We start from the raw sequence: 9,905 nt of genomic DNA, 5'->3' as shown, positions 1-9,905 counted from the left end.
AGCTCGATAGGTGGAGCTCGTGGAATTGAAGAAAATTGCTGGCATTTATCACATCTCTTGACATATTCGAACACGTCTGCCTTGACTGTGGGCCAGAAATACCCCTGTCTTATCACCTTTTTGGATAGACTATGCCTCCCAGTGTTATCTCCACAAAATCCTTCATGAATTTCTTCCAAAATTTTCTTCGCCTCGGGTGGAGTTACACATCGGAGTAATGTCATAGAATATCTTCTTCGATACAACCTTCCTTCCACAATAGTGTACCTCAGGATCTGATACATCAGTTTCCGAGCCTCATTCCGTTCTACTGGGAGAATTCTGGTTTCGAGGTAATCGACTATTGGGGTCATCCAGGTAGGTTGAGAATCGATCATGCATATGTCCTCTTCGTCATGCTCGCTGATACTCGAGGTCGATAGAAACTCTACCGAGACCATGTTCAACGTATCGGCCTCGCTGGTTGTAGCGAGCCTGGCCAACGTGTCTGCATTTGAATTTTGTACTCGGGGAACTTGCTCTATAGCGTAGAATTTGAACTGTCCGAGCGTAGCCTTTGCTTTCTCTAGGTATGCGGCCATTTTTATGCCATGAGCCTGGTATTGCCCTAAAACTTGGTTGACTACTAGCTGTGAGTCACTATAGTAGTGTATAGCCTTTGCTTGAGTTCCTTGGCTATTCAGAGTCCTGCTAGTAATGCTTCGTATTCAACCTCTTTATTTGACGCTTCAAAGTTGAACCTTAAAGCGGAGTGGAATCGATTTCCTGCTGGGGTGATTAGTATAATGCCTGCCCCCGATCCATTTTTGTTGGAAGATCCGTCGACATAAAGTTTCCATAGCTCACGGGCTGTAATTACAACTTTGTCATTCAAAATCCCAGTACACTCGACAATAAAATCCGTCAGGGCCTATCCCTTGATGGTCGTTCTCGGGTGGTATGTGACTTCGAATTGTCCGAGTTCGACATCCCACTTTAACAATCTTCTGAATGCCTCTGGTTTGGATAAAACTTGTTGTAGTGACTGGTCAGTTAGCACATGAATAGGATGTGCTTGGAAGTGGGGTTGGAGCTTTCGAGAATAATGTATCAGGATAAGAGCCAGTTTTTCCATTAACAGGTATCTCAATTTTTCCCCAGTAACCTTTTGCTGACATAGTACACAGGCTTTTTTACTTTTTTCTCTTCTCAGACAAGCACCGCACTAATGGTGTGCTCGGTTGTAGCGAGGTATAAATACAAGACTTCTCCCGCAATAGGTTTCGACAAGATTGGTGGTTCGGCGAGGTGCTTCTTTAGGTTTTGGAATGCAAGCTCACACTCCTCTGACCACTCGAACTTTTTGCCCCTCTTAAAAGGTTGAAAAAAAGAAGACAACGGTTTGTAGATTTCGAAATAAACCTACTTAGTGCTGCCATCCGTCCAGTTAAGCTCTAGACATCCTTATGCTTTCGAGGTGAGGGAATATCAATCAATACCTTAATCTTGTCTGGATTAACCTCTATTCCTCATGCGTTTACTATAAATCCCAGAAACTTTTCTGAAGACACTCCAAAAGAGCACTTTTGTGGGTTAAGTTTCATGTTATACTTTCGTAGGACAGTAATGCATTCTGCGAGAACCTCCACATGATTACTGTTATGTTGGGACTTGACCAGCATATCATCAACATAAACTTCCATGTTATTTCTTATCTGCTCGGAAAACATCCTGTTCACCAGTATTTGGTACGTGGCTCCAACGTTTTTGAGCCCGAAAGGCATGACATTGTAGCAATACAACCTTTTATCGGTTACAAAGCTCGTATGTTCTTTGTCCAACGCGTGCATGGAAATCTGGTTATATCTAGAATAAGCATCCATGAATGACATGATGTCGTGACCTGCAGTGGCATTTACGAGCTGATCTATCTGAGGTAAGGGGAAACAGTCTTTAGGGCATGCCTTGTTAAGGTATGAGTAGTTGATACAAGTTCGCCATTTTCCATTGGGCTTTGGAACTAACACTGGATTGGAAATCCAATCAAGATAAAAGGCATCTCGTATGAATCGATTTGCCTTTAAGCTGTCGACCTCCTCCTTGAGAGCCTTCTTTCTATCAACGTTCAGGAGTCTTCGCTTTTGTTGCTGCGGGGGGAAGCTTCTGTCAATGTTAAGTGCATGGCTTATAACATTCGGATTAATTCCCACCATGTCTGAATGTGACCATGTGAACACATCCTGGTTTTCTTTTAAGAAGCTGATTAATTGTTATCTCGAATCTTTAGAAAGATTGTTACCACTTTTATTACTTTCGTGGTGTCTACTTCGTCGAGCTTGACCTCCTCAAGCTCTTCTAGAGGTTCGAGGTCAGCCATTCTTCTATTCTAGGGTCGATCTCTTCATATATCTCGAAGATTGACCCATCCTTTTCCTGAATAATTACAAGTGCTTGCGCACTTGTTTGATTTATTCCCTTTATGGAGATGTTGTAGCACTCCCTTCCCACGAGCCAGTCCCCCTTCAATGTCTCGATGCCACTAGAAGTTGGGAACTTGATGGCCAAGTGCCTAACAGATGATATTGCCCCCAGCATAATCAGGGCGGGTCTCCTGAGCAATATATTGTAGGCCGATGGGAGGTCCACCACGACAAACTCCATCATCTTGGTTACAGAGACTGGATAGTCTCCCAAGGTCATGGGGAGTTCAATGGATCCCATATAGGCAATCCCTTCTCCTGAAAAACCATACAATGTTGTTGCACATGCTTTCAAATCATGAAGTGTGAGTCCCATATTTTCTAGAGTGGCTGTATAAAGGATATTCATTGAGTTCCCGTTATCAACCAGGACTCGGCATACCCTCTTGTTCGCGAGTTGGAGAGTTATGACCAGGGGGTCTTTGTGAGGAAACAAGCGTGTGATGCATCCTCTTCAGTAAACATTATGGGTTGAGTCTCAACCCTCTGTTGCTTTGGAGCTCGTGGTTCGGGTTCATAGGGAGAACTATCTCCAATCTTTAGCTCATTCAAGTATCTCTTTTGGGCGTTCCTGCCCAAACCTGCGATATGAGGTCCCCCCGAGATGGTTATTACATTGTCTCCATCTATCGAAGGGGGTCACTCGTCCTTTCGAGCTCGGGTGTTATTGTTCTGGGCAGGTTGTGCAGCTGCTGCCCTTTGGCTTGTCAAAGCGTGATTAGGATTTTGGTTCCTGACGTACTGTCCGAAATATCATCTCGAGATCAAACCTTCAATCTTGTCTTTCAATTGTTGGCATTCATCGGTTGTGTGTCCGATATCTCTATGGAATCTATAGTATTTATTTGTGGCCCTTTTTGCCTTCTGGTTCCTCATGGGGTCAGGTCGCCTGAACAAGACTTGGTTCTCATTGGCCAGGTAAATATTCTCCCAAGTCTCGATGAGCTCGGTATACACTTTGTATACGGAGAAATATTTGTCCCCCTTCTTCTTCTTTCCTCCATTAGCCTCGGGGTTATTCCCTTCGTTCTTCTTTCATTTAGAAGGGTTATCCCCAAGGGGTTTTGAAGTTGATGGGGCCGCCGAGGTCGAGGCAGAGTTTATATTTATTGTTGTAGTTATGGGCTGAGAGGTCATGTTCAGTGCTAACCTCGCATCTTCTACATTGATAAACCTTTGGGCCCTCCGATTGAACTCGGTTAGCGACCTTATAGGTTTCCTTTATAAATCTTCCCAAAGGAGACTTCCTGGCACAATACCCACTCTAACAGCCATCAGGTGACCGCTATCATCGACATCTCGAGCTTGGGCCACTTATAGGTTAAACCTCGTGAGGTAACTCTTTAATGACTCATTTTGTTGTTGTCGAACATTCGTTAAGGCTGAAGCCCCGAGCCTGATGCCAATCATAGCCTTAAATTGTTTCTTGAAGTCTCTAGATAATTTATCTCAGGACGAGATCGAATGCCTTTTAAACTTCTCAAACCAGTTTTTTGCTGGTCCTGTTTACGAGCTTGACTATGTAACGAGTCTGGATTAACCAACACAAATAAGTCGATGTAAGGATAAAGTTTGAATTCTAGATTAACCAACGATATTCATAAATCAACATAGTTGGAATTTTTTTCAAAATAGTTTCAACCTCGCAACCTTGAAACCATACTCGAGTATGAGGAAAAGTTACTATCACTAAGCAAGAAATAACTAGACTAACGAGACTACACGAACATAACACTAAATGTTCACACACAAGTAGATTGGAACATGTTTTCACCTGTTTACACATTTACATAAACAAAACAAGGAGACAAAATTTCAGGGCTCACCTCGGAGTCATGACCACACCAACCCAAAGATGAGCCTGTTCGCCTAGCTATGTATATTCTATTTTTGTTCGTTTATGATATACATAGAAAATGAACAAGAATCAAGGATAATCCTACTCGCTTATGGCATTGAGACATATTCTATTCGACCGCCACAAAGAAAGTTTGTTCGCTCGTGTGCCTTAACAAGGAACCAAATGATAGTCCAACTCTGTTTGTTTACCTTTGCAAACAGGTACTAACAGACTAACAGAGTAAAGGCAAAAAGAAATATGTTTGCCCGAGATTACTTCCAGGATAGAACAAGGATCAAAAATGGAAAAACATGTAAACTCACTTTAAGAACTCTGTTAATGTTATCTCTATATCATTTCATCTCTGATCTGACACTCTTCTCCCGCTCGGGGTTTACCGAGCTAATTTCCTATTAAGGAGACAAGAGAAGAGTCAGCCCCAAGATGTTAGGAGAATAAATGGAGATGCTCCCCAGAGATCAACTTGTGAGCCGAACCCTGAAGACATGCCTTAAGGGGATATTCTGGTCGCCTACCCAGTGTAACCAAACGTACTAGGGGTATGAGCAAATATCCATTCTCAGAGGGATCACTGTTAAAGACTGCTTTATAAAGTGATCGCGATCAGGAAAGAAGATAACCTCGAATCCTGATTATAATCATGAAAGAGGACAACTCCGAATTTTGATTGTTATCAAAAAAGAAGATAACCTTGAATCTTGATTATAATCATGAAAGAGTAACTTTGAGTTCTGCACTATAAAACCAGCCTAGACCTGAGGAGAAAATAATCCAAGGCTTATAACTTGGTTACTTTGGGGGCATACAGGTGTTGGATATAACTATACCACGATCTCGGAAAAAATTCTATACATCTTTAAATAAAAAAAGTTGCCTCAAAATTTTGAAAAAGGTTAAAGTATGGAGACAATCGAGCATGAAAGGCAAAATATCACAATTTTTTTTGTGCAACAAAATTTTGAGTAATATTCTAACCTACCATGCTTCTATGAATAAAGGAGTGTGAGTTTCGAGCAGTTATAAGCTCATCATACTTATATGTTTAAGTGAGTATGCACAGTGATTGTGACAATAAATGAAACAAGTACGCGTACTTGAAAGTTTAAATAACGCAATCAAGCTTTGAAAAAATCAAGTTAGTATAAAGGTGAAATTTGGAGATAAAGACCGAGCTAGAACAATAACTCATATTATCAAGGATGATTCCAAATAAAACTTAATAAACTAACATGAAAAAATCAAAGTTATAAAGCCTAGTCCTAACCAGGAATAAGGCTTGAATACTAACAGGTAGATATTAAGAAAACACTTAAACCTGGCTGAACCAGGCTCGAACCGAGTGATACACTAACTCGAAAGCATTCTCATAAAAGAAGATAAATCAAGGATAACTTCAAATTCTGCTAGTTTAGAAGATAACCTCAAAACCTAAATCGTTGTTAGGAAACAAGACAACTTTTAAACCATGAATGATCACCATTAAAGCACAACCTCCAAATCTAGCCCCCTACTAGTTTAAGGAATAACCTTTAGTGACTTGTTCGAATATGTTTATATATATGAAACAAACAGAATGATTCGGTTAGCCTATGGTGATGAAAAATGAATTCTGGTAACAAGTGATCAAGGACTGTGACTCCTCAATCACTTAGGGGCATACAGGGTATAAGAACACACAAGATAAGATTATTTTTTTTTTTACAAATTTTCCAATAAAGTATTATGTTCGTTCTACCCAAAAGGAAAAAATGTGTCTGCTCGTGTCTTGTTCATTCTACCTACAAATGCAAAATTGTGTCTACTCGCCAAATCCTAAAGGTGAGACAAACACAAGCCATGAAAAGAGAAAAATCAGAGATAAAAACACACAAGTTGTTCGCGCCATTTACAGAAGGCAAACTAGTTTGTTTGTTGGTACATGTAACCTCTATTCGCATCATGCACAAAAGGAAAACTAGTTTGTTCGCACTAAGAACAAAAGGTAAACTAGTATGTTCCCATTATGAACAAACGACAAAATGGTTTGTTCGTTTTAATACAAGTACAGACTACAACAGAATATCAAGAGTCAAGAGTGTGCTAATACAAAATACTCAAACATGAGATGCACTAGAGACCAAGCTATCAGGACTCGAGCTCAAGGGTCTGGTTGTCTGAGGTAGCTAAAGGGTCGACAGAAGGGCTGGTAACAAGATTTTCAGTCCTTGCAACATCACCATCCCCTGACTGTGCTAAGGAGGTGCGAACAGAAGCATTTTCCTCATCAACAAGTCTCTATTCCCAAGCCTTTAGTAGGGACTTCTCTCTGCCATTCAAAAATGTTAAATCAATACTGCGGTTGTATTTCCAGACCTGAAAGAACTTGTTATTTAAGATATCTCCGTATTCTTCAAGGATTTGAAGGTGATCAATTTCCACATCAGCTTTAAGTTGCTCAACCTCAACTGCATGAGACTTTTGGAGCTGGTTAATCTTAGGCTTTAGTTGATTGATCTCAGAACAAGACGAGCTTTTGAGTTTTTCAAGCTCAATCCTACAACTGTTCCTCTCGCCACTAACAGTTTCTACCTCGTCCATAAGGGTACGACATGCATCTTCCTTATCCTTCTTCAACTACTTGATAGACTTAGAGAGATTGATCAAAATGATCATTGTCTGCAAAGGATAAAAAAAGATCAATACATGAAATTAAAGGGAGAGAAACAAGTATAAAAATAAGAGAAGAAATATACATGGACATTGTTGGCCCTCGTCGGGGATGAAAAATCCAGAAAAATGACCAATCTGCCTGAACCTAGTCACTCTGAATAAGCTCCTCAACTCTGGGCACCACCATTCGAACACAAGATGGTAGTGTGGAAGACAAGGACCTGGTTGTAGGGACCACACTAGTAGTCGTTGTAGGAGTTGGCGGTGTAACCCCAGCGTGAGGCCGACTCTAGCCTAGACAAGCAGAAGAAGACTCTCCAAGGGTCCCCTTATCCTTGTTTGCTAACTTCTTTCTCCTCTTATTAACCCTTGCACCTACAACTTCAGGGCCATCATACAAAGCTTGAGCATTCATGTCTCCTATCAAAAGAAGATGATTTAATGCAAAAACATGAAAGAGTTGATCGTTTGTCTAAAGCACGCTAAAAGCAATCTAATCAAATAAATTAATTTAAGGATTTGATAAGATTTGATCGCCCCTTTGATGTTTTAGAGCATATGTTCGTATTTGGGCTATTGGCGAGAATTTTGTGACAATATAATTGCCTAAGAGCTAGAAATGCATTTACTCGTGCAAACTAGCATATACTAGGCAATAATTCACACCTGTTCATTTTTATTCACAAAAGGTGGACTGGAGCAAGATTTAAGTAGGGCTGATCGCATGCGATGAAGGATGCTATCTATTAGCTTGTGGCTTTATAGAAACAACTTATATGCCCTCCTATACTATAAATTGTGCGAATGAAAGGATTACGTGAAATAAAGCTTAAGTGAATCTGGTCGTATTTAAGTATATATATATATATGTATGTATATATGCAATATATGCATATAAGACAAGAATACATCTCTTAATGGCAAAAAGATGATTGACAATTTTATTCACATACGAGGCAACTAAAAATGAATGTATCCAGGCGGTGAGAGATATCAATGAAGTTGTTGTTCGCATATATGACTGATTAAATCTATAACCTGTTCGCTCCATGTATGCAATAAATAACAGGAAACAAAGTCAAAGCATATATGCAATATTGCTTCTGTTCGCTCAAATATGCAACATTCTGTTCGCTGAAATGGCTTCTGTTCTTGCTCAATGCTTTGTCAATTCGCTCCACCTTATACAAGATACGGTGCATAAATATATGGGACAACATATACATATATTGATAGTATATATATCTCAAAAGGCTTATGGTGTTCCTGTTTGTGTGAACCAAGAACTCTTGGAATCTCTTAGATTAGCCATGGGACACTTGTTCGTGCATGTACGGGAAGCTAATGGCTCAAAGAGGGAACAAGCAAGGCATTTAGAAACAAAGGTACTTTAAAAAGGAGGGTTTATGTAGTATTTGAAACTTGTTCATGATATCCACATACAAGAGAGCTTAGACTACTTGGATAGCTGATAACTGACTCGTTTGAATGTATGTGCTGGGCAAACAAGATCAATACATGTTCATTGACCCGAAGAGTACCAACCTAATCGTTTACTTGGGTATATAAATATATATATATATAATTATAAAATGTGTGTTCATGTGTGTCAAAAGCTAATGGCACCAAGGACTCGTTCATTGTTATTTATAAGGAATCAGAAGGTTACCAAAAGAATCTTTGATTTAACCCAGATTCTCGAGAACGGCAAAGTAAGCTCAAAATTATAGCACCTCTGAGGACTTCAGGTCTGAGGCTTCAAAGATACGAAATGAAGGGGGCTTAGTTAGAGAGTTTTCATTAGAATTAACTCAGATTTTCAACAGTTTTAAGAGCCCCAAAAACTACAATCAATTGCATAAAATAGGAGTACATACCCGACGAAGCAAACAAGCTCGGTGACAGCGGCGATACTTCTTTCCCTCCAATGATATCAATGCTACTCCAGACAAGCTGCGAAAGTCTCTCCACCCACGGCATCGGGTTCTTTTCAAAGCACAAGAGGGTCGGCGACTGGTTGCTCCAGCTTACACTGAAAGTTTCTAAGAAAATCACAAGACTCAAACCAATGGGCTTAGGGTTTTCAAAGCAATGGGCCTAAGGGTCCTATAACATAATGGGCCTATAATTCATTTGAGGAGTGCAAGTGTAAATGAGACCAACAAGTTGTTGTCAAGGAAAATGCCTATGGAACGATTGGAGAACTATTCGTTTTGGGTTTAAAGAAAAAAATTGTTGACTGTCTTTTTCGCTATCAACCTAATCCGAGAGTTTAAAGAAAATAATTGATAAGAACACTAGGATTTTACGTGGTTCAGGCTATAAAAGAACTGTAGTCCATGAGTCTCTGATATTTAGTGAGCTTGAAGCTTGTTTAAGCAAGCCTCAATGGTGATTCTCAGGAAGCGTATATATTGCACTGAGCTACAGAGTTTATTTCTCTAAAATTCATACCCTCTAAAAGGAGATACCCCAGCCCTTTTTATAGAGGTTGGGGTTATTAATATCAATCATGTATTGCTAATACAAATCTCCCCATTATTGTGGTATTAATGATGAATTAATAAAAAATGGATGCACTAAATAGAGACTACGGCTCAAGCAGATTGCACGGGGCCCATTGCAAAAAGTTGTTTACCAACTTTATGGGGAACATGCCTTTGACATTGTTAGGGTGTGGCAGCATGTTTCTCCATGTCAGGCAGCATAGTGGGAAATGTTGATTGTCAAGTGCACGGCTCGATACTACTACTTGAGGCTCTCCAAAAGGTTTTCAGAGGATCTTCTGGTGGCCCACACTCACAGTGACTGACACTTGGAAGCTCTTCTAGACCCAAGGATAAAATCCTAGATCTAGAAGACAGTTGACTGAAGAAGGCGCGAGGACCTCTAAACTGGTCCTCAAGGCGTGGCCTCACCTAGAGACATCCACACCT

The 9,905-nt window shown here is 40.2% G+C and overlaps 1 long non-coding RNA gene across 4 annotated transcripts; it reads right to left on the bottom strand.

The window, feature by feature from the left end:
- Positions 1 to 6,178: 6,178 nt before the first annotated feature.
- LOC133802355 (uncharacterized) lies at positions 6,179 to 8,992 on the bottom strand. Of its 4 annotated transcripts, none has more exons than XR_009877272.1 (4): positions 8,847 to 8,992; positions 8,639 to 8,725; positions 7,053 to 7,389; positions 6,179 to 6,975 (listed from the first exon to the last, which is right to left on the bottom strand). It is a non-coding gene; the product is annotated as an uncharacterized LOC133802355 (long non-coding RNA). The 4 variants fall into 4 exon arrangements; XR_009877274.1 differs by having other exon boundaries at positions 7,053 to 7,350; XR_009877273.1 differs by having other exon boundaries at positions 8,639 to 8,719.
- Between the last annotated feature and the right edge of the window lie 913 nt (positions 8,993 to 9,905).

The sequence above is a fragment of the Humulus lupulus genome, chromosome 9 (genome assembly GCF_963169125.1).
Source record: "Humulus lupulus chromosome 9, drHumLupu1.1, whole genome shotgun sequence".
In the NCBI taxonomy this organism is placed as follows: domain Eukaryota; kingdom Viridiplantae; phylum Streptophyta; class Magnoliopsida; order Rosales; family Cannabaceae; genus Humulus; species Humulus lupulus.
Note: the sequence above shows the minus strand (reverse complement) of the source record. Positions and strands in the feature narration are given on the sequence as shown.